Source organism: Haemaphysalis longicornis, unplaced genomic scaffold (genome assembly GCF_048455015.1).
Source record: "Haemaphysalis longicornis isolate Haplotype H1 unplaced genomic scaffold, Haemaphysalis longicornis Haplotype H1 scaffold_4, whole genome shotgun sequence".
In the NCBI taxonomy this organism is placed as follows: domain Eukaryota; kingdom Metazoa; phylum Arthropoda; class Arachnida; order Ixodida; family Ixodidae; genus Haemaphysalis; species Haemaphysalis longicornis.
The window spans coordinates 78,097,817-78,119,185 of NW_027526361.1; positions in this window are offsets into that span (position 1 = coordinate 78,097,817).

The window sequence follows — 21,369 nt, forward strand, 5'->3', positions numbered from 1 at the left end:
CGTGATGCTCAACCAGAACATCGAACATTTTGCCAAACGTCACGCTTCGCGGTTTAGTGTCGTCGAACAGCACCAATTGAAAAAAATAGGTACTGGAAACAGCACCTATTGGAGTTCCTATCTGTACTCATTGTTCTTACGCTCTTCGTACTTGTTGAGGGTGCAAGGCCTGAAAGTGTAATATTAAGCCTAAGCTCCGATGCATACTCGACAGGTCTTGCTGTTAATCTATCAAATCAAATAATTTAATTTATTTTTCACTGTAGGAAAAGGCGCGGCAGAAAATACCGCCAAAAATGTGATGGATCCTCTTCCATAGGAACCGGTAAAACACGAGAGTGAAATGTGCCTTCACAGGAGCAGTTGAATGATTATTGTGCATCGATATTAACTTGCACATCGCTACTTATATTTCTTCGATATGGCACCGTTATACGCATCCATGTTAGACGCTGGATTGCACGCGCCGGAGCATTGCGTAAATCCGACTGAAACCACGGGTGCTCGCAAACCGCCCGTGCGAACGAAACAAAACTGGTTGTCAGCGAATCGTTTGGTGAAAACACGGTCCGCTGCAGCGAAAGGAGCAGCGAACCGTGCCACGAGTGCTACATTCGCAAGTTGGTGTCCATCGTACTCCGTGGTCGTTCCCTTACAGGCTTCTCCGTAGGTTACGCTGCGCATTCCCAGTACACGTAGGTGCTGACATCGAGGGGCCAACTGTCGGCACTCATTAGTCTCATTAGTCTCCCTACTTCCCTTAGATGGCAGCCTCATCTAAGGGAAGTAGGGTGCCTTGATGCCAGCGCCGCCGTACAGGGTTCAGACACCCTTTGAACGGTCCTGTGCCGCCGCCATTGGGTCGAAGTGCTCAACGCGTCAATCTTTTCGTTTCCCACAAGACCCAGAAACACGAAACAGATAAGCTCCGCCAATAAATCGCGTTGGAGAGATGAATATTGCACTGATATGATACAATGACTTGCTGCTGCGGCGAGTTAGGGACCCAAAATGGCGGTGCCAACGTATGCGTGTTTCCACTCTGTACGGCGGAGACGCGCGTAAATCGAGGCCCCCTAAAAATAATGTAGTATTAGAAAACTTTATTATAAAAGAAGGATATCAGGTGCGTTCGTCGACCTGTTTTCGCATTAGTTCATAGCGCAGTCGGGAGCGCGTTTCGCATCTCTCATTGCGACGAAAGAGTTGGTGGTTCTAATTCCAGCGCAGCCGCGTCTATCGTAGTTCTTCTGGTGCTAGTGTCATTTCCGTGGCGGATATGACGTCAGTCAGACTTTGGTTGAACCCGGCATAAAACACTTTCGCGTTAAAAAGCAGCTACGCTTGACGAGCACTGCGCCCAGGTTATAGGGTAGCCAGGCAATACATTATAATACCTGCGAAACACGAACGTCAAGTCTACAGCAGAAGAAGTGTTCAAAGCCCGCGAGTAATCACCTCCTCACTGAAACATGCATCAGATGGCTGTACGATGTTAACAATATAAGCACGGAAACGTCTTATTTTAATCATGTGACAAAAATGGCGGAATGCACCAGCGTAAGATTTCTTTCCAGCGATTCTGTTTATGGCGTGGGTTTTGGTAATTTTTCATGCCTGTCAAAATATGTGGGCGTGCAAGAACTCAGCCATCGAATGTGATGTATTAAAGCGGGGTGTCGCGATGCGTTAGTGTGTGCGCGTTTTCGTCTCTCTGTCGTGTTGTATGTGTGCCTACTGTGCTTGTCTTGCAGCCTTCTCGCTGGTTCTACTTCAAATGCATTATGAATCAACTAGCCCCGCAATTCGATCGCTTGAGCTTGTGTCTCGGCAAGAGTGGCTGCCACGGCACGTGGCTTTCTGGGCTGGGAAGGTCACCCACACCACCATGTTCCGCTCAAGTAAAAGCTTGTCAACAACAACAAGAACAGCAGATACAACAGCAACAGTCGTTCTTGTCGTGACAATTCCTCATCCTGCCGGTTCGTTCCCGGTGAACGAACCGGCTTGATGTAACGACTGCGTGGACAGTAAAATGGGCTTCCCAAATACACTTTTGTTGCAATTTGTTTTACAGGCCGCCGCTTGATATCAACGAAATGCTACAAAACCCACTCATAGTTGAGCTGTCAACACCGTAAGTGGCAATGCAAACTTCGTGCAATTAGGGTTAAAGGGTGAATTAAATGCGCACGTTATCATACTATAACGTAAATGGTGAAATGATATAATAGTTGCTGTTGCTATAGTTCGTTTCCGTTAGCAGAGGAGGCCTCTTACATTGACCACGGTTGGAAGATGACGCAGCGGTCATTAGGGGCGCAGATGAACGTGCGCTTTTCGGGTATTGGCATTACCAACACAGGGTAGTCAATTACCTGTGCCTGTGCCCACGTCAACGTAGCTACTACCGGGTTGGCGATATCGGCATGGCATATTGGACAGACGGGATAATTAAGGGGTATTACGTGTCGTCATTGTTTCTGGGCCAGTCGTGTGTGTTTTTGTGAAACATTTACACCTAAAAGAACTAAGACTGAAAAAAACTAAAAGTAGCCGTTTAGGAAAGGCGGGTAATCTCGGGGGTATATGGTGAGCTTCGGCTTGTACCAACCGTCTGCTCTCTTTTAAGATAGAACCAGGTTGGCGCAACTGCAAACGGGGGTATTAAAAGCACCCACCGTGACACCTTTCCGTACGTGTGCGGCTTTGTCGGCTTCTGTCATGTGGGCGCCAACCTTGAGACACATGGCAAGCACGTCTAAAATGTAAGACACAAAGGGCTTTTTAGATGACTGTGCGCGGGATGCTAATCCTTTTTTCGCGGCGCTTTGACGCCTGACAGACATTTCGAACTGGTCGGGCAGATTTTCTTCGCAGGTTTTCATGCCTGCAAGGTCGACTTTGCGCGGTTAAAACCCCACTCCAGCTAGGCCCTTTAGATAGATAATGCCGATTTGCGAGCCTCACACTTTCATCGTACCGTTATGGACGATGTCGTGCTAATATAGGCGGACACAATTATGGACGTCAAAGTATTAGTACGACAAGAAAGTTTCGGTGTTGGACTATAATTAATAATGGCGTGCAAGGTGTGGGCTTTTCATATAGAGACGTGGTCACAAGGCTCACTTTACCTCTGCTCCGGAGATCCTTGTTGAGTGCAGCATCCCTTCGCCTAAACAAGGATAATATTTAGTAAGAAGATGTGCATTTAAAACTATTTATAAGCCAAGAAAATGCGAGGACACATAAGCACTTTTTAATTGGCTCGTGATACGAAACCATGAATGCCCATGAACGTCAGTTTAAAATAGGGGCAATGAGTGTTTGAAGGCTAGATAGGGGGGCCCAAACACAACATGCTTGTTGGTGAGAGTAATTGAAGATTTCAAACGATGACTGGCGGCCCGTTTGTGCTTCCACGTACACCTCTGTCGCGGCAAACAGGTTCCTCCGAGGCCCAGTCGCTCATCGGGCCTAGCATCGCCGCCGTCATACACTCACCGCTTTACGCAGCCGCGCCGACGACGATTACAGCGCAATATTTCACCGCCCTATCACTCCCTTTCGCGCATTTATAAACTGATATTGCAATAACCTTGCTCTGGCGGCAGGTGGCAAGTTTTAGCTGCTGCGGTGCAAGCCGTATCGTGCATACACCCTAGAGCGGGCTCCTTGTCAACCATGCAGGCAGATGCTTGCGGTGGTCGCGCGTGTAGCGACGTTTCCGCCTGCAGAGACTCTCCCTGCTTTTGCGGCTTATTCACACATTGTAAACGACGTGCGAAATCTGCAAACTCGGCTAAGCTAGTGTGAGGAATGGCAACGGTCGATATTAGTCTTTTCAAAGATACGCCATGCCGCCTGTGCCGGAGCGCCGTTCGGCGGAACCGCACCCGCGCTTCCCACACAGCCGGGAACGCTTATTGGCCACAGCATTTAGAGAGGCCCACCAATATCGGCGCCGTGCTGCTCCGTGCTGCGTGCGTCAAAAAGGCTCCGTCGCCGCGCCTGGCGCGTCAGAGAGTGGCAGTATGGCGACGAGGGTCGGTAGATAAGCAAGGAAAGAATGAAAAATCTTTTTTGCGTGTTTGTGCAGCCCTTCTTTACGCAGATGTGCAATATTTGGTATACGTTGTCGTGAAGGGGTACTATTGCGATTCCGCAATTGAAATGGCGACCTTCGGAAGCCTACTTCGGGCCCTTTTCACGCGTTAAGGCAGGAAGGCAAGAATTAACAAAAACGCCTAGCGAAGGCTCCACGGAAAAACTCTAAGGGAATGTTAGACAAATAGACATATATATTTTTTTTATTATATTTTTTTATTAAGACAATACTGCAGGCCAGAATTAGGCCCAAGCGGGACTGGAAAGATAAAAACATAGCATATCAGGCAAACGTAATTATACAATCTCTATCTTAGAAACATCAACAAAAGAATGGCAATAACAAAAAATTTCTACATGTTAAAAAGCTTATCAATTGATGCATGAGGATTTGGTGAAGGCGGACTCTTCCAGACAGTGGCAAACAGTGGCACACAATGGGAGGCAGTCTCTTCCAGTCAGATATTTCTCACGTGAAAAATGAATATGTATGATTGTTTGTGCTGGCGAACAATGTGGTAAATTTAAATGGGCGGTATGGCCTGGGAGGCCGGAAAGAAAGAGATGTCAGATTTATTGACAGGTCAATGAGAAGTTTGCGGTTCCAAAGATCGGCAAGAAATTGTAATGGGTTGATTCTTCTTCGAGGTTCCAGCGTTGGAATTCCGTTGTTCTGCATGAGGATGGTAGGCTAATCGTGTCTTTGTTAAAGGTTATAAATAAACCGAACAGCTTGCCGTTTAATTTGTTCGAGCTTGCCAATATCTTTTTGTATGCGGGTTCCAGAACACTGAGGCGTACTCAAGGCGCGATCGGATAAATGTATTGCAAGCCAACAATTTGATGTTGAGAGGGGAGTGTTTGAGTTTATGTTTTTAAGAGTCTCAGTTTTCTTCTACATGAAGCGCAAATGCTGTCAACATGAGCGGTCCAGGACAGCTTTCCAGTAATCGTCCCACCAAGGTATTTAAAGCTATTTGTTAAACTCACAGGGGTGTTGTTAATTGCGTACTGGAATTCAAGAGGGTTGATTTTGTTGGTTATACGAATGAACACTGTTTTATGAGCATGGAATAAGGACGCATGAACACGGAATAAGGACGCATCTAACTCTAGCCGTTGTTGGGAACGGCATGATTAAAAAACGCACCTCGTTCTGGGAGGGAATGCGTCTGGTTGAGTACCTTTTCTAATCTACTCTCCCTAGAGCAAGGAAGGCAACAGTAAACAAACAACAATAGGGATTGAGATTAAGCAACCGCCAGGAGGGTTTTAACACAGACGTGCGTGGATAGGTGGGCAGGTTTGTTTGAAGCTTTTGTTCGAAAAAGAAGCGACAGAAGTGAAGCCAAGGCGCCCCTGCTGAAATTCAGTAGGGAGAGGCAGAAGCAAACGAGAATTGCGAGGCCTAAATTGAGCACCATTCCCTGGGCGCTCTCTGGAAGATAAGCAATGAGCGGTAATTCAGGTTGCGCGGAAATAAAAACCGACGAAACAAATGCGAAATGTTGGACCAGTTCCTTTCTTTCTATACCTTAGGTTGTTGTTTTTTCTACATTTCGCATTTTCCTGCCGCGGAATGAAGTATTGCACTGCATTTTTGTTACTCCACTGCGGCAAATTGTATAAATTTGTAAGCGCTAGAAGCTTCATACTGGTGTTCTGCTTTTTGTTTTTTTTTTTTGAGCTTGCTAGATGCGGCCCATTATTCGAACCAGACATTGCCTTGTTAAAGCGTGTACTACGGAATAGCACTACGCGGTAAAAATGAATTCTATTCGGGCGCATCGCGAGGCATGTTTGTTGCACATGTAAAAAGCGAAAACGGAAAAAAATATATCTGAACTCGAAAAATTAGACGGACCGAATAAATTTAAAAAGGGAAAGTTTGGAATACTACAGCTTTAAGCTGGCCCGATTAGGCCTATAAAGTTTGAGGATACAGGGATATCTTGATCACGTTTCGTTTTGGTGATTAAAATAACAAAATCGGCGGGAGTGATGTGCTAGTGATATTCAGAGTAGTTAAAATTTCTGCAGACAATTAAAAAATCAGAAAAGCACTAACCGCATGTCTCTTAGCTTTTCTGCAAATGTCGTGCAAAACGTCAGACTTCTGCCGGCCCTGCGCGTAACTGCCTTTCCTCCCTCCCCCTTCCGCCCCTCATGCTCTTCCCTGCCCCTCAGGCTCCTGTCATGAACGCCATGCATGTTTGTTATTATTATTCACTAATTGTTATTATTAACTTCCTTTTAACTAATATACCCATAAAATACCTCCAAACAATGACACGCATAAGCTTGGGGTCCAGGTGATGTTTTCAACGCCGTGCGACTTCGGTGGAAACTGCGCGCTAATGTCCCACGCGCCAGGACTTTCGTTTTCCAACGCCTTGCGGTTGAAAGATACAAAGAGTATCGGAGGTCTTTGTTCAAAGACAGGAAAAACACATAAAATCCGAGCCGCATAAACCTCGTCTAAAAAGGCGCAGGAAGGCGAAATGAGCGCGGGTCCCTCTTGCCTCCGCTGTACGTGGTTCAGAAAGGTGCTGCATGGCGTCGCCTCCTTCGGCTTTTTTTCTTCGTCTTCATTGCTTCATTGCTTTCTTCCTCTTCATTGCTAAACCGAACCACCCGTTCGGTTTCGTTCACACGGTTTGCGAGTGCCTGGGGTTTCAATCGGATTTACGCAACTATCCAGCCTATGTAATCCAGTGTCGAACGTTGATGCGTCTAACGGTGCCATACCGAAGAAATATAAATGGCTGTGTGCAAATTCATGTAAATACACAACGAAAATTCAACTGCTCCTGGGAAGGCCCATTTCACTTCCGTGTTTCACCGATTGCTATGAAAGACGGATCAACCACATTTTTTTTGTGCTTTTCCTCCAACAATACCGAGGTGAAAACTAGGTATTGCTCTCCTCACGTGCAGTCTTCAACGTCTTTCGCACGACAATAGCGGAATAATCACAAGTACCCCACGGGCAGAGGGCAATCGATCAACAAAGTTCTCAAAAATCTTTCGCAACGTTTACAAAAGGAAGCGTGAACACGAAGACTGCCCTGAAAAGCTGACCGCTTCCTGCCATTGTTAGAAGCCTATTTCTTTTAAGGCCTCCTGAATGGACGAATTCAACCGCTAATTTGAATATATTGTGATCTATCCTTTTTTGGGGCCTTTGAGGCTACGAGCATGAAAAGAAGGAGGGCTCCATTTATATTCCGCGAGGGCTTCAGTATTTGTAGTTCCCGTAACAAAGGGCGCGTAGAGTTTGTCCTGGGCTAACGAATGCAAACTTATTGCGCCAAGTTCGGCCCCTTTGAACTTTTCATCGCGGAAGCAAATCCCAATGGTCCGCAGAGGACCAGCCTTGAGGTGGTCGATCTGTACTGCAGTGGTTTTTGTTTGCACGTTTCTGTGTATGCAGTTCAAGACTGTCGAAATGTACGCTTTTTTGTACTTTCCCCTAACCAAGTACAACAGTGTCTTGGCATTGTGTAGGCATACAAAAGAAGAAAGTTGTCGGGTCTGGAAACAGTTTCTACCCGTGTAGATACGGAAGCCGTAGAATGGACCGCTTCCTTCATTCTAAGCACGGTAAACAATACTGATTTTTAGGCCACACTGCTTCCTGTTTGTTAGAGCTGCCCATAGAGTAAATTCAATATGGTTCGTGATTGAATTCGAGCAATATAGACGAGCTGGCTTCTTCTTGCGGAAAGTAAACGCAGAGCTTTGCCAGCCATGCTTCTCAGATAACCTATGGCGACTTACGTGTTCCTTTAATTCAGCTTTGTTGATCCTCACGGGAACTCTAACTTTCTGTGTTTATTTTAGCTTTTCGATATGCATACATGATACCTAATAGAGAGGCGAACACGAAATACCTTATTTGCAGCCGGCAGCAGCACATCTTCTTGCGTGGTTCGGAAGACTGAGCAAGCTTTTTTTTGCTGTTAATATCTCTTTTTGCTAATTTCTTGTGGCTTTACCCCGTTTTCAGCATTTGTAGCATGGCAAGAAGTATTCGCCGATTCAAGAGTTATCGCAAACTTTAAGAATCAATCGCAGTTGTCTCCGCGAAACACCGCTACTGGCATGTCAAACTGGTTGCTGCCGTTTCTCAGAATGGAATGATGGAGCTTCACAAAGCAGCTTTTATAAACGTTAAGGGAACCTTCCTTAAGAGAGAACATTTTCTTTTGTGTTATTATACCTTGCTTGTTCGGGGCCTTGTTCTTGCCGTACTAACAACGGAAAGCAATGCGGTGTCAGCTGAAACGGCATCGACGTTATTGCAACTCGAGAATGCTGATGAGTGCAATGTTGACATCTTGAAACTTTAATAATTGTTTAATAGCAAATTTCATTGGCAATGTATATCATTTAACAATCTAATGCCTTACTTTGACGGCCTCGTTGCAACACGCCTTTTGGCTTCATCTACCTCTAGGCACAACGTGTTTTTGAACGCTCACAGAGCCACCAGCGGTGTGTCCGGGTACTTTTCCCAAGACATAACAAAAGCCTTCAAAACTTTAATACAAGAGTCCTGCAATCCCGCTATCCAATTTATTAAAGCCATTAGTGGTGTAGAGGTGTAGTGGGGTCATTATGCTCTGCACGATGAGCATAACGGTTACTTTCCTGGCTGACCACGCTACCGCGGGAAAACTTTGCCTACCTTTGCTTTGTACGAGGCCTTCGAAAAAGCACTAGCCAACCTTTATAACGGGATTCAACTTAACGGCACTACATTACCCGCTCCATTATGGACGGAAACCTTTGTTAAAATATCTAAGTGCGTTTGCGCAGCCACACAAAGGAAGACAGGCTACAACTACGGGAAATAACGAGGCTGCAGGGAATAAAGAGGCAACTAGGGAAAATAAAGAGGGCACGGACCCTGACAGGTCTGTGCCCTGTCGTACGGGCGTTGTATACTGATTGCCACTCGATTGTGGAAAAATGTAGATTGCGCAATAGGGTAGGTGTCTGGCCACACGCCGTTTACGGGAACACTTGAATAATTTAACAAAGGATGCATGCTGTAACCTACAACAGCACTGCCCAGCTTGTGACTGCACGCCGTGTTTTTTTTTTTTTTGTAGATTGCAACAATTTGTTCACCCACCAGGACCAGATGGCACGAGAAGTTATTGCAGCTTATCACATCAAACGAATATCGGCAAATGTGTATGCCAGCCTTCTCTGACGCTGTAAGAGGAGGAGAAGGCGTTTTTGGATTCCATCCAGCCACGTGAGCCCATAACATGCCTTTATCTGGGATTCATCTGATATTTCAAATTTCGTTGGTGGTTTCGCCATACCAGATTCTACGTGTCTGATATATATTTGTGCTCTTTTTCAATAACATACTAGTTGAAAGCCAGAATCCATCTTGTGGATTCTTACACGCACCAGGGATATCTTTAGGCCCATATCATCCATACACGAAAGGACAATTCTGTCACCATGGCGCCCATTGAATGGCATAAAAAGTAAAAAGGAGCAGGATTACCTAAGCTCGTAACCTTTGCGGATGTTCAGTTTTATAGATATAATACCTTACCTTCGCAATTTTAGAATTTCGCGCGTTTTATTATTTTTATTTTATGGTATATATCCAACTGCGGTAAAATGAAGCCTGTGTTGTTAGTCAGCGCCCAGTCTCGTGTCGTCTCCCCTGTGTCCTGTCCTAGCGTTGTTATCGAACTCAGTATATATGTACCAACAAGCCGGCATTACCTCCGTTTTTTTATGCGTCCCTTGTCCTTTTTCGCGTGTTACACCAACAATTTCAAGGTGCGTCCCAGCTTTCACGTCAGCCTCGGACATGGTTAAAAATGCTACTGAACTATTATGCGTGACGAACCAGGCTTCTTTATCTCAAGGGTTTCAACAATCTCCCAAGTTTCCAAATGGTTAGGCATAAAGAACGTCGCGTGTTTCTTAAAAAAAATAGCGCACTAACCAGAAGTCAAGTGCACCGACGGCGAACTGACAGTGCCCCCGCAATTAACAAAAGTTGCGCTAGATACTTGGATGGTTTCACCTCCTTATAGATCAAACAATTCTAAGACACGCATAAAAACTGCCAAAATTAAACTTCACGCAATATATTTGATTGTCTATCATATAAATACATTTGTTCACCTGCATGCTAGATTTCAATGCGAAAGCATTAGTTAACTGTATTTGTCGAAATTCTGGCGCCCATGAGACGCAACATGATAAAAGATGGTACACAATATATCCAGCGCACGGCACATACAACGGGTGACTGCTAAAACGATAAAAACAATCCAGTGAATGCTTAGAATGATGAAGTCTTCTCAGCAAAATTTCGTTGCCATAAGATCCTAAAACGAAGTAAGTAGTTGAAAAACAAAATATTTGGGTGACATTTACCCTGGGTGGGATTCGTACTTGGGTTCCTGGAAATGAAAGATGACCGTGGAAATCCTAGAACACCACATTTTTTTTTAGAAAACTGGCTATCTGCATAGTAAATATTCAGATTACAAAGAAATGACACTCGGCTATACATTCGGTTACTTCTTATTGCACGCAGATAAAAAAGGGGTATGCTACTGGCTGCAACAATTTTGTTATTTTATTTTTCTTTCTCGTGCAACTATTTTCACAGCGAGCCAGCAGGCAGTCGGCACATTTAGCCGAGTGCCGTATCAGGATTCTATCTGCGCCTTCATCAGATGTTTGCCAGGAGGCTATATCAAACTAAAGGAATTCAAATTCGGGTAGACTGGGTGCCAGGACACTGCGGTAACTCTCTGAAAGAGCCTGGGCGCCATCTGGCAAGCGATGTTATTTGCACCTGAACCCACCATGTTTTACCTCATTACGACACGAGTTTGGCCCCTTTGTAGCGCGTTCAACCCACAAACTATGTTCTAGAGCTCGACTACGCAGCCACATCTTTACGAACGACTTTCCTTCACCTCCTGGAGTGCCACGTGGCCACCCGCTTCTTATTCACAAGGCTCGTACTAAGGCGGCGCTTTCGCAGGGCTTGATTTTCAAATGGTACTCTTATATACCCAAGAGAGGGCGGCTAGCCATTCCAAAAAAATTACGCCCACCTCCCCTCGCGGGAACCCTGGTGTGATGCGACGCTGAGGGGAGTTCAAGCGCAAGCGGAGAGAAACCGTCGACCGAAATGCCGCCGGAGAGCGGCACACCGGTTATATGCGCAACGCGCCCGAAGGAGAGGAGACCGTGGAGAGAGAGAGTACTACACATGCGCAGCACCACGCGCAGCGCCGCCCACCGGCGGAGTGAGAGCGCGCTGGGCCGCACACCCGCAGATCTTGAGAGAGAGTGTTCGCTCTCACCTGGGCACGCCCAGGCGCCAGTGCGTCTGCCGCGGCTATGACGCAACACAATCCAGTTTAATCCAATCCAATCCAAATCCAGTCCAATCCAATCCAATCCAAGCCAAGCCAAGCCAAGCCAATCGAATCCAATCCAATGCCCCTCGCGAGAAAGTGTTCGCAATCGGAGAGGAGAGGGGTGAGCGGAGGAGAGTTCGGACGCCGACGACGACGACGGACGCACGCAGGAAGGACAGGGCCACCGACAAGAGATGCTCTCAGCGTCGCATCTAAAACGGGAAATACCGCTAACATGTCACTCCTTTCTGAAATGACACCCCCTTTTTTTGTGCATGGCGTGCTCCGCAGGAGACACACCAAACATTAACGATCTACTCTGGACGTGCACGGGACGGCCCATACAGCGCACCTCTTTCAAAACAAGCAGCGTCACATGTTTGCAGGACTGGCATTACCCACCCACAGCCACAGCCAAGCAGGGGTCCGCCTTATTGTGGGACTTCGTTCTCGCCACCGGCGTCCCTTTGCACATGTGAATTTGTTTCGAGTGCTTTCACAACCTCCTGCTACCCCCGTCACCACTTGGGCCGAGTCGCCATCCTTATGCTAAATAAAGATTGTTCATTCATTTTTCTTTCTTACTGACCAAAGTTTTCTGCGCCATACTGTCATCCTTCGAATGCAAACAGAACCAGTGCGAATAAAGAACAGGAAAACAAAATAATATGAATTACCACACGTCGATAATTCTGGCTGACTAGAGGTGAACTTAGTGAAATGGTCGTGTCCTTCGATTTAGGAGCGGGTTTCAGAGCACAAAGGGCATGCAGCATGGTAATAACACAAGTAGCACTGACGCGAGTAGCAAAGCATATAGCGTGTATGTAGGGCTAAAATGAGCGATTGAACAAATGTATCAGCCAATGTAAGCACACGGCCGAGAAAACACCGCTGAAAAAATATGGTGGTAATAAAAGTACACACGTACGCACGTACCTGCGCCAATGCAGGCCCCACTTCTACGCGCATAAAATGAACGCGCTGCCTTCTACGCGGATCTTGTTCCACACAGTTCATCGGGGCAGTGTATGCAATGACGGACTCTGAATCGTCTACATCAGAGTTAGGCCCCCTGCAGCCCGCGGGCCCCTTGCGGCCCATGTGGCAGTAATATGCGGCCCCGACCACGTCGTCGGAACCTTTTTCGGTCACTTCCTAACTGAAGGCCGACACGTAAGTTTTCACCTCAAATCGGGTTAGACGGGAGACAAAACAAATAACTGATCGCTTCCAGTTGATACGGCGGCACCCATTTTCACACTTAGCGAGATAATTGGGAGTTATTGCAAATAATAATGTCAATTCGCCGATTTTTTTCTCTTTGACTGCAAAGCCCCCTTCCCTCCCTCCCTCCAGCCTGATTTGCTATCCGGCCCTCCGCAGTGTCGGCTTCATGCAACTCGGCCCGTGACCTCAAAAGGTTGTCGACCCCTGGCATACATGTACATTAGCTTTGAAATACCGTGGAACCCCGCTGATACGTCACCCTTACTTACGACGACCTGCTTCTTACGGCGGATCGCGGCGGTCCCGACAAACTCCCTATCGAAACAATGCATTAAAAATCCCGGTGATATCACACTCGGGTGCACACGGTTCGCTTCATACGACAGACTCTGGCGGGGTTAAACCACCGTTTTTTTCATATTTTGCACCGCTTTGCCGCCTCGTCTCGTCCTTTCTTGATTCTTAATCCCGGTTTGACGCTGCTTGATGTTCGAAGGTCGGCAGGTGCGCCAGACGACTTGATGAACAGATGCAAGCAAGCAAGCGGGTACTCGCGAGCGGGAGTTCATTCTCGGCGGCCTCACACGGCAGCAGCACGCCAACGCGAAAAGCAGCGTGAAGACAATGTCCAGGTGGCTGGCGGACTGTGAATTTGAAGCTCCCATGGAGCCGCCGACGAACGCTAAAAGACATACGACGCAACCCCACGGCGATGACAGAACACCCGCTTTCCTCACACGCTCAATGCAAGTTTCTTGCTTTATGACGCTATTTCTCCCCCTCTCTCTGCTCTCTTCATATCAGTGTCTTTCAAAGCGGCGCTGTCACTCTGCTCCTTTCTTTGCCGCTTGTTTTCCATCGCCGCCTCGTACTATCGTGCGTTTCGCTTGGCTTTGGCAGTTTCACACGCCTTTTCCCCTCTCAATTTCCTCGACCTAGTCGGGAGTATCTCGCGCACGCGAGCCGCGGGGCTCGCGGGCTAAAAATAGTGCCGGATGGCGCAGGGGGTGGCATTGCGCACAGTGCTTGGCTGGCGGCCTAGCTTGGACGCCGTGGAGGGGAGGAGGAGGGGCATAAAATAGGCTTTTCTTTTTTTTAAACTAGATTTTAGCTGAAGGTTCGCAAATCACAAGAGAACGCGCTAAATATAGTAGTTTATATAAGGTTTTAGCCCACCTGTAGCGTAAGACCGTCTACTAGGCCGGCATTTACCCTCACCCCGGTCATACGACCCCCCGGTCATACTACGCTTTCGCGCGGTCCCTTGAAAGTCGTATTATCGGGGTTCCACTGTATGACGCAACACACAATACCGGCATATAAACTCAACAATTTAACAATAATTCTTTGCATCGTATGGAGTGCGCACGTGTCCTAGTAATGTTTGTTTTGGTAATTGTTGTTGTTGTAAAATGTATTATGAATAGGACGGCACTAGGCCTGTGGCGGTAGGAGGGGGAAAAGGGAAGGGGATTACGTGCGTCGAACTATGGAGGCTTCACACCCAAATGTCCACAGTGAGAGTAGAATTCTTTGTGGTCGCGTGTTGGCCGGATCCAGTCCTCGTATGTATATACTGATGACGGGCGGTGTTTGTCACGTGCGTCCTTCAGTCCTTCACAGTCCCACACCAGGTGACGCATGTTGGCCGCCTGTTTGGCCAAGCACACACTACATAGGGGCGGCGAGAAAGGTGGCGGGTTCGGCTACTTGGATTACTTCTGTGCGAGGTTGCACCTTGCCACCACGTCCTCTGTGACGGCAAGGCCACTTCGTGCTAAAATGTTTGTCTCCTATATATAATGTGCGCATTTATTGCCCCTTTTGTAGACCTTAATTAGTACATATTGGCTGGCATTTTAGAATAATGCTTCGGGGGCGCAAACCACATTGGTCCACGTAGGTATTTTCGGAATTGCTTGCTTCGTAAGAAGCACGACGTTTTTATTCCTAGAAACGCTATATGTAGTTTTATAACTGACTTTGGAGTTCTTCATGTGCAGCTTTCCCGCTCATGGCAGTCCTTTCAACAGTGATTACTCTGCAATTTTTGAGCGAAATGAAAAGTTATTTTTCACAGCTAATGTTTGGAATGAATACTTGCTTTGTGCACAGTTTCAAGTCGTGCACGTTGCGCGACTGGGTTCCTGAGCCATGGGAACTATCCCATAGAAATGCATGGGGAGTTAGATTTGACAGCGAATTACACAAAAAATATTCAAACACCTGGAATATTCTTTTAGCGTTTTAATCTTCACGTTGACTTCTAGCCTTATGCCAAATATCATTTTTCTAAAGTGGTTTTTCTAGGTTCCCGAGAGGTTGTAATTTTGAGGGAGAAAGCTGGGTATGTTTTTTCAGCTGAAATTGGCACCGTTTGTTGCACTTGCATCTTTCCTGGAAGGGACAAAGGCTTCCAAATTTTTGATACCGAAATTAAAATGACATATTATTTGTTAAACTATTTACTTAGCTACCTCTTCGCCCTGAACAGTTGAAAGGTAGTCACTCGCAATAAATCTCAATGTATATATTTCGCTTTTAAAGGCGTCACTTTGTCAGCCAGTAGGGATTCAAATTTTACGTTAAAAAAAGGGTATATGGTACCGGAGGGTTAAGCTTTCCCGCGCGACCCTCACCCGCTTTGCTCAGAAACTGTAATGGTAAAATAATTCTCAGGTGAATACGTAAAACAGATATCTCGTGTCGAAGATTTCGGGACGTTTGGGAAGAAGAGATTTAGGGAGCGAGCACCTCCAGACGCCAGCAGTACCCTTGGTAAATGAGAAAGGTTTAATACATGAGAGCTTGACAAAATTTGAACAAACACAAGCAATGCTTATTGCAGCAATAATGAATAAAAATTTTAAATGTTTTGTGAAATAAGAGCTGAGCACTAGGAAATAACAGCACGCGCTAATGCCTTCTAAATCGTCCCGAAGCACCATTAAAATCAGGGATCCTCCGACCCCTAATTGGATCGCTCATTTAAAGTGCCAGTGATGGCAGAGTTTCGGCGCTTCTCACTTTACGGGCTCTTATGTTTCGTTTTTTTTTTTGTATCGCCAGTCTCGCTTCATTTACATGGTCGGCAAGCGACGACAGTTATATAAAAGTGTTGTAGACTTACTCGGATTCTGCGAATTGTGAAATCAACCATAAATAGGACTGTTATAAGCAGCTACGGGACAAATGTCGAAATTGTTACTCTTGAAAAGTACGCAGGGAATTCAAATTCAAAGTGATTGGAAGGCATACGACTGCACTTAGGGGAGTGATAATACGGCTTTGTATTGCTTCGTTGCTTCTGTTGTTTCATGTACGAAGATTCAGTGCAATTATTATAAATTTGCAGTATAATTGTGACCTAGCAACGCAGTTGTTTTTCCCTCGCCGTATTAGTCTTTTGCTGTCTTCACCGCAGCACAGCCATCCTTACTGTGAAGGCCCGTTTAAATCCGACCAGTCTCCCTTAACCAACTAACGCTGCAAGTTGGGCCTCCGTATGTGCCCTTTGTATTCAAACATTACCAAAAATGGTTGTTAAATGATTTAACGTCAAATATTCATATATTCTTGCGGAAATTTGCACCGCCACTGTACATTTCCGTCGGATTTGGGAACGTTTCCGCCCTTTACACAGATTAATTTGAGTGTATGATGGGTGGCACTGTGTAATCCTTTGTACACGTTTGTAAACCTCAAAATTCAGTCCGCACGGAAAAACATTGACGACTTCCCTGGAATCAGCGAACCTTGAGCTTTCAGTTTTCTGTAATAACGATGACCGAAACATAATTTCTTGGCGACTCAAGTGGAATGAACATTGACGGCACGGAATAATTTTTCTCGGAACAGAAATTTAAGAGAGGTGGTGGTGTCTGCGTGCACCGTAAATAAGATACTGTATGCGACTATGGAGAAAACGTTTCATGCTCTTGTGTTGATTTTGAAGTATGTGTTGGATGTGACGCGTATATTTTTATTGTAGCTTGTAGACCACCAGATAGTGAAGCGCAAAACTTGTCCCATTTCTTAGATTGCTTGTTTTCCTTTGTTAATGAGTGTAAATGCAACCTAGTACTTGGCAGTGACTTGAGCATAGACATGTTCGCAAAAGGGTCAAAACAAGCCCAACTTTAATGCTTCCAGGCACACATTTGCCAAGAAGTGTAATATCCCGGTTGAAACGTGTTACGGCTACCACCGCAACAATGCTTGTTTTATTCATAACAAACCTACCGCAGTCTGAGCTATTATCGGGCGTAATTCAAGTGGCAGTTATCGATCATATGCCAATATATTTATTTCTTTGTAGGCATCCTCATAAAAAGCAGCCAATCAGATTCCATTTTTTCAGGATATTAGTGCGCGTGCCCTTGAAAATTTTAAAAATGAAGCAGCTCTCACAAATTGGGAAAGTGTACTGTCGTGCTTTTCACCCGACGGTGCACAGAACCGGTCAATCAATTTTTTTTCTTCGTTTATTGTACAAAAACATTTCCTGTTCAAACACGTACAGGAACCAAACCCGCATGGAAACCATGCATTACGTCAAACCAACTTAGTATCATTCGCACAAAAAATAGACGGTTCAAGAATTTTTGAAAACTCGGGATACAAGTAACTCTAAATCTTTCAAGAAGTATCGCAATAATCTCACCAAGCTTTTAAAACAAGTTAAAGAAAATTACTGTCACTGTTTGTTTGATGAAATTAGCGACTCTTAGCAATTGTGGCAAAGACTCACTATTCTATTAAAATCTAGTAAGCAAGCTACATATTCTCACTGTAAAAAGATAAAGATGGGCAACCAACTTTACGAAGGAGTCGAGCTAGCAACTAAATTTAACGAACACTTTGCGTCTCTAATACGTAGTAGTCCTGATTCCAGTGCCTTGGATTGTTTGGTTTCTCCTGTAGCTCCTCGGTGTTCCTAGACCGTACTTATGACTCCGAGATAGTCTCAATATGTTATCTGTTTAGAGAAAGCAATTGGTAAGATATAAATGGGTTTAATTTCGATCCAGTTAAATTTGTCGTCGATCTTATCAGTCACATCTTCATTTATATTTTTATGGTTGTACTAAAACTGGTACGTTCCCTGAGCACAGAAAACAGGCCAAGGTAACTGCAATTTTTAAAAATAGAACCAAAAACGATTTCGGTACCTATAGCCCTATTTCAGTAATGCCATTTTTTTTAAGGTAATGGAAAAAATTCTTTGAAACGTTATCCCGATTTCGATCGGTTTGGGTTGGGTGTGCTGCGTAGACAGTAAGATGCTTACGACGAAGGATGAAAACCGACCGCCCCATGCTTGTTCTGTAGAACAAAGCTCGATTCTTCCAAATTTTTATTAGATAATTGGCTAGGCAATATGGTCAATCTCAAATCACAAACAAACGTGCTTTGTTTTGTGGAATTTTTCGACGTCGCCCAGTTTCGTCGGTCATCCTTCTTTACGGAGAGGAAGAGCACGGAATTGTTTTAAGAAGCGCCCTTTTAGGTTGCCTGGTTCTACAGGAAAAGCAGTAGAATAAAGGTCGAGTCTTTCAAAGTTTCGTTCAGATAATTGGCCAGAAAGTATGCTCAATCGCAAATTACAAACAAACCTGCCTTGTGTTGTGCCGTCTTGGACGGCGCCTAGATTATCTAGTTATCCTTCTTCACGGAGTGTTAGGGCAATGGTTTTTTAATTAAGAAGCTCCCTTTTAGGTTCTCCGGTTACATAATAAGTCCAGTAACCTGTCAACATTTTACAATAAAAGCCGGGTAACAGTCGGTTATCTCCTTGTTTGAGTCTTTTTCCGAGCTCAGTGCCCGTAATTCAATTCCTGCACCTCGTTCAGTCATGAGTAAGGCCGAAACAACTGTCCACAACTGCATTGCGCTATACGTTATGGTGCAGTAAAAAGAAAGAAATAAGCCAGGAGTCCGGGGTAAAGCAGGGCAAAGTATTTGCTTACGGTATATGGTCAGCGCTTTTACTTCCGCCGTGGTCCGTATAGACAAACTATTTTGTGCATCAGGAAGCTGTGCACTGCTAATAACTTCCCTATAGAAGAAGCACTGAGTTGAAACTGCAGCAAACTGCCTACGAAGTGACACCTATGACCACTGTCGCCTGTACAATCGATGTTGTAGCAACAGGCTGTTTAAAAAAAGGAATACCCGAAAGCCATATGTAAGGCAGAAGGCGCCTATACAATAACCAATTTTGTAATAAAAAATCAACGCAGATAGAGTGGAAACGAAATTCTGTAGTCGTACGTAGTAACCTGCACGTCGTACCGTAGTACCCTGCACCTATGATATGTAGGATTATTTTAGGTCCTTAGCAGAAAATATCCAACTTCTCAGGGAATGGTAAAATAGGGCGCGTTGCTGGAAACAACCACCGTTCGGTGATCCATTGGAAACTAGTTACCTCACGGATTATAAAGCTTCTTTGATCCAGCCTCCAAGATGCCACATGCATCATGAAGTCACAACCAATAGTTACCCTACTTAGGCCTATCCTACATACGTTCGCCTGCTATACTTCGGCTTGACAGGTGCTAAAACGTGTTTGACTGACCTTGTAACATTTTTCTTACAAGATGCGAAACGGCTTTTCAAATGTTTACTTTTACGCACAGACTGCAACCTGAGTAATTTACCTTTTGACTGACTTCGAGTCTCTTTTTTCGTCTCAAAAAGATACCCAGTGGAAGATGTGTTTAAATGTGCTCTTGATTTCGACTCCTTTTACCCTGTCCTTGTGACCATACAGCGAAGACTTATTAGCTATATTGCACCCATATGGATTATTAGATACTGCTTCGGTAAACGTTCCGACATATTTTTATGGCCACGACGCTTCAACTCTACTTTTAAATGATCTCAAATGAACGTTTACTGTATTAGAAGTATATACATTTTATGGCGCAAAGGCTACTAAGGCCAAAGCGCGCCGGGTTAAATGTTTTCGCCCTTACGTGTCTATCATGATTCCAGTATAACATATACCACATCAGCAAGTCGAAATAGCAGACTTGTGTATACACGGTTGTTCCTGTAGCTCACCTCCATCACACATTCTTAGGTATCGTGGTGAGACGAACACTAAACTTCAGTACTACCACAAACCGCATCACTGTTGAATCCATTCTAGAAGAAATTTATCATATTTGAGAATGCGATCAGTATAGGAAAAATTTGGGCCATCGAGAACGATTGTACGGAAAGCACCAAGAGGGCCACATAGGAGCCTAGGGTAGCGGCGAAATACGTCGACAGCCTGCTATGTCCTTTTCTGGCAGTCACTGGAACCCAGGAGGAGGGAATCAAGCAGAAGAATGTGAAGAATGATAAGGTGGAGTGACGTCTTAACGCACGTGGGAAGAATATTTTCCGCTGAAGCCAGGTGAACGTACGTCACACATAATGATCAAACGCCTTTTCACACTTCTGCACAGCCCAGCTTGCTGATATGGCACATAAGGTAAATATATTTTTCGAGCAGTGGCAGCAGTTCTGGAAAATATTGGTTTCCTACGTGTTTGTTTTTTACTGTTTTTACAAGCGTAGACACTCGGACAGCAGTCTGGGCTTTCGTAACAAAAAACTAGTGCTCCGTACTGCATTATGTATGAGGAGCAAATCCAGACTTTGTTGCTTGCATCAGTGCTCCCGTTGCGGTTATTGCAGCATTTGATATCGGCCAGTACTTGCGGCACTCGCTTCGTTTGCCTTCAGAGTATTTTGGTGCAGCCGTTGAACGCTTGCGTCGTACTCTGAAGAAGGCTAATCTCAGTGGATTTCCTAGAGATTGGTGATGAGTCGAAGAACGGCGTCTTTTGCGGTTTTTGTGCACAAAGTAGAAATTCTTGTCGCAACTTCCAATGTTCCCATCATTGCACTCAAGTATACTAAGGGGAAATGCTAAACTGGTATTCAGATGCGCTTGCACTGTTCCCGCTACTATCACTGAAATAATGTTCGCGGTGTGCCTATAGGAAAACAAATTATCTTATATTATTGGTGCTTTAATTTCGTTTACTGAATGCTCAGTACGTGAACAAAAATGGGCGCAGCTCGCGCTAGTGGTGCAAGGCTGGCGAAACAGCAGAGTTGTCGGCCCCTCTCCCTTCGTCGGAGACCCGGCTGTTGCACCTTACATAGATTTCCGAGCTTGCTGCTCAAAGTCCCTCGTGACGCGCAGACCCGAATCGTTTTGTCCGCAGGCTTACTCACCTCTCCTAAAATGGACCGCGTTAGCACGCGGTAGAACCCACAAGAACGGCCTTTCCGAACTCGGCGTCTGTAGCACGAACTTGGCGTCTGTGGTTATTCCTTGAGGCGCGAAGGCACGTAAACTGACGAAGAGAACAGCACGTGAGAGATCACACCACGACAGATGGGTAGTGTTTTCGCGAAGGACGAGCTGGCTGACGCCGGGGGCTCCTCACGCGGGCCTGTTCATGTGCACTCCGAATTTTTTCTCGGTCTGTTTCGGAGCTCCTCAGGTGGCGTAACCCCCCGCGCAAGCCTGGCCGACGCAGGGGACTTCTAACAAGGCGCACGCTTATGTGCGCTCGGCATTCGTTCTAGGTATTTTTCACTAGAA